The 4,007-nt window shown below is 56.4% G+C and overlaps 1 long non-coding RNA gene across 1 annotated transcript in view; it reads right to left on the bottom strand.

Annotated features, from left to right (window-relative positions):
* The window catches only part of LOC108448705, an 8,473-nt gene extending 4,687 nt beyond the window's left edge, over nucleotides 1–3,786 (bottom strand). Inside the window, exon 1 of the long non-coding RNA XR_001864685.1 lies at nucleotides 3,327–3,786. This is a non-coding gene — a long non-coding RNA (uncharacterized LOC108448705). The remainder of the gene's footprint in view (nucleotides 1–3,326) is intronic.
* Nucleotides 3,787–4,007: the final 221 nt, after the last annotated feature.

Raw genomic sequence — 4,007 nt, 5'->3', positions numbered from 1 at the left:
GGGGGGGGCTGCCGCCACAGTCCGGCTTCCGACTCTGCTGCCAGTGATGGGAGAGCTGCTGGGGCTTCACTTCAAAGCTTTTATAAAAACCTCTGCCACGGAAATGGGGATGCCTGGAACTTCCAGATGCCTGGCAGGGCTGCAGATAAAACATTTGGATCGTTTGGCTGTCTGGGGGGGTGAGGGAAGTGTGGATATTATGGCAACATGTGGAAGCATCAGCCCAGAGCAGAGCCGTGCATGGCTCACAGGGGCAGGTTTTGCACCAGAGGGATGGGAAGGAGTTGGAGAGAAGGGCCTGGAGCATCAGGATAGAGGAATCAGAGACACCTTCCACTATCCCAGGGTGCTCCAAGCCCCATCCAACCCGGCCTTGGACACTTCCAGGGATGAGGCAGCCGTGGTTTCTCTGGGCAACCTGTGCCAGGGCCTCCCCACCCTCACTGTGAACAACTTCTTCCTCGTATCCAAACTAACTGGACCCTCCTTTGGATCGTGCCTGCCCTTGGAGGCACAGGAATGGGTGCTCCCAGTCAACAGAAATGCGAAATACAATGGATTCCCTCAAATCCCCCACAGGACCACAGCCAAAGCCACCTGCCCCCAGGCCAGACGCAGCGGGAGCTGTTATCTCCCTGCTGAATGTGCCTCTGTTCCCAGCACTGCCTTCCCCGGGACCGCGAATCCCAGCACAGCCAACCCTTCCCAGGGCTGGCACGAGGAGTCCACCCTGCTCCCGCTCCCGGGATTTTGGAGGGGGTCAGCAGCACACTGGGAATGCTGGTGCCGGGGCAGGGACAAGTGAGCACCCCAAGGGTCACCCTTGGAGGGGATTTACCCTCATGGTTCACCCTCTGCACGTGATGCGTTTTAATCCACACATTTGCATTAAAAAGGAACCACCCAGAAAGGCAACTGAACCAGGAGGGAAAGTGATTTTTTTTTTTTTTCCATATTTATACCTCAAAAAATAAAAGGGGGAGGATTTAAGATCCAGCCTTTTCTATCCCGCTGGGCTGGCATCCACCTCCCTCTCCTGCCAGGCAATCCTGCACACCAACTCCCCAGCCAATAAATCCTCTTCCTCATTAAACATTGCGGGTCTCCATTAATTAAATGAGCACAACAACCACAGTCCCTTCAGCAATTAGAGAAGTGGCTGAGTAATTAGATGGAATGTTAATTCAATTTCCAGGAGGGGGGGGAGAAAGAAAAAGAAAGAAAGGAAAAGGAGAAGGAGCAAATGGGATTACGTTTGATGAGGGGGAAATCAAAAGTCACTTAATCATGGGGCAATTAAAGTTCCCCAAACTGTGCAGCTGGAAAATAAACCCTGGAAGGGCAGGACCACCGGGGTGTGCTGGGAATGATGCTCATGCAGGTAAAACACCAGCTGGATCCACGGATTTGTGTAACACCCATCCTTTTCCCTTCACGAGGGAACAAGGAGAAGGATATTGCCTCGCAAACAACGGCTTCATCCTGCCCGTACCTCCAGATAATGCTCTTATCAGCCTCCCTCAGCTAAGGCAGATCAGCCCAGCTCTGCCAGGAGAAACAGCGAGGGGAGCAGCTCCCTGCAGCTCCCTGGGCCGCAGGGAAACCAGGACTGGCACGGCAGGGCATGGGCACGCAGGGCCTCTCAGCAGCGCCGGGCTCCCAGCGGCACATCCCGCCTGCCACGCGCCCTCCCAGCGGGTTGTCTCCTCTCTGAGGGGTTTTTTATGTCCCTTTCTGGTTTAAATATGGTTTTCCAGGTGTTTGGAGCATCAGCAGGTACCAGGTTTCACCCAGGACCCTCCCATGAGGGTGATGCCCAGAGCCCACCCAAGGGTTTGCTCCAGGGATTGTGGAAAATCCCCCTTTGAGATCCCCAGGGCAAGGGGGGATTTTCCACTCCATCCCAAATCCCTCTACACTGGGGGGACATTCAGCTCCAAATTTGCCCGAGAGCTGCCAGCCTCCCCAAGACCTGGTGCCATCAGAGGGGCTGGAGCCCCCCAACCCCTTTCCCTTTCCAGACCTGCCTGTCAGGAGGTGGGATCCGCATTCCCAACCCTCTCCTGTGCTCGGGGGTGAGTGCCAGGCTCTTGGGCACGATGAACTCAGCCTGAGCTCAGCTCCCGGTGGCCTCCTGCCTTATCCCAGCCCGCGGCAGGGTTTGGAGATAAAGGTAGGTTTTGTTGGGTTTAATTAGCGCTGGCGTGGCAGAGCTGCCGGCTGCCAAGGGCTGACAGGCAGCTTAATTAATCCGCTCACCGCTGTCACTTGGAGACGGCTCCGCAGCAGGGAAGTGGGGGGGGAACCAGGCTGGAGAGGAGCAGGGAGCCTCGGCAGCGCGGAAAAGCCGGTGGGGAGAGGGGATGGAGGGAAATGTTTGCTCCCCGATGATGTTTTTCCCCCTTTTCCCCCCTCCCCGGCATCAAACCTCCTCCTGCTCCGGAGCTACGCCGATCTTCAAACGTGAGAATTCCTCGAGCTCCGGAGCTGCAGGACTCAACCCCCTCCACCACGAAAACCTTTGGGACCCTGGCAGGGGTTTTGGGAGGGTGAAACAGGGAGTCGGTGCCCCTGCAGCACTTTGGGAAGCAGGAGATGCTTTGCCAGCACTACAAGCCTGATTTTATTCCGGCCAAGGCGTGTGAAATAAAGCAGAGCAGGAGCCTGGTGCGAGCAAAAAAACCCCAACGAATTCCACTCCCCACAACTCACTGGCTTTTAATTAGGATGTGCTGCACTCACAGTGATCCAGGAGGGGGGAAAAAAAATCCTTATTTCCCACCAAAGAGCTGGATTGGAATGTCCTAGGGCTGGAAGCAGGCGGTGAGTGGAGGTGGCGGGAGCTCGGAGCACTGGGCTGTCACCTGGGGACAGTGAGATGTTCCCAGATGTTCCCAGATGTTCCCAGATGTTCCCAGCTCGGGCCATGGCACGGGCAGGGCTGGCTGCTTCCCGTGTCCCGCGTGTCGGCGGAGGCAGCTGTGCAGGAAGGATTGCTGGCTGCGGCAGGTACGGGCTTGCTCAGGGAGAAAAGAGCATCAGGAGAGCTGGGACTGAGCCCTGGGGAGGCTCAGGGGAGCAGCAGGGGTCAAGAAAAACATGGGGAAACTGGGGCAGATGGAGAGAAAATGGGAATTAAATAAAGAATGGGTTGGGCTTTCAGCCTGGAGACCAACAAGGAGTGAGCTGGGATGGAGCCCTTCCCGTTCCCTCTGTGGCTCCACAGATCCCTCCCTGCAAATCCCAGCCTGGGGACAGCCACAGCCAGAGCTCTGTCCCTGCCCTTCCAGGTCTCCTATCCCCACACCCACGCCCAAAAATCCTACCTGGATTTGGTGTGAGCTCTCCCCATGAATCAGGAAAGCTCACGGAGGAGGTTGTCTCTGGAAGAGGGAGTTCCAGTCACTCCCAAAACCTTGCTGGGTGCTGCCCAAATTTAAAGCACCCAAATAAAATCAGGGATGAAGCACATGAGCCAACACAACGTCAGGGATGAGGGAGCTTAATTAAAATTAAGTAAATAAGCTGTGGATCTCCTAAGTGAGGCTTGGGTGGGTGCCAGGCTGGGCTGTTCCTGCCCTGGGCAGATCCTACGTGCAGGGTACAGGTGAGAGGCCAGGCCCTGTCCCGAATCCCTCCCCACACCCTGTCCAGCAGCAGGATCATCCCCAGGACCCTCGCAGGGAACAGGCAGAGGTGCCCCATGGCTTGGCTGGTCCATGGGATGGGGAGATCAGGAGCTGGACTTTGATGATTCTCATGGGTCACTTCCAGCTCAGGATATGGAGGCACCTTCCAGGACCTGGAGGGACTTTTACAAGAAGGATATGGAGGCACCTTCCAGGACCTGGAGGGAGCCACAGGAAGGATGAAGAGGGACTTTTACAAGCGTTTGGAGTGCCAGGACACAGGGAATGGCTTCCCACTGCCAGAGGGCAGGGATGGGTGGGATATTGGGATGGAATCATTCCCTGTGAGGGTGGGGAGGCCCTGGGGTGGAATTCCCA

Source organism: Corvus brachyrhynchos, unplaced genomic scaffold, assembly GCF_000691975.1.
Source record: "Corvus brachyrhynchos isolate BGI_N302 unplaced genomic scaffold, ASM69197v1 scaffold158, whole genome shotgun sequence".
Classification (NCBI taxonomy): domain Eukaryota; kingdom Metazoa; phylum Chordata; class Aves; order Passeriformes; family Corvidae; genus Corvus; species Corvus brachyrhynchos.
This window is presented reverse-complemented; position numbering and strand designations above follow the sequence as displayed.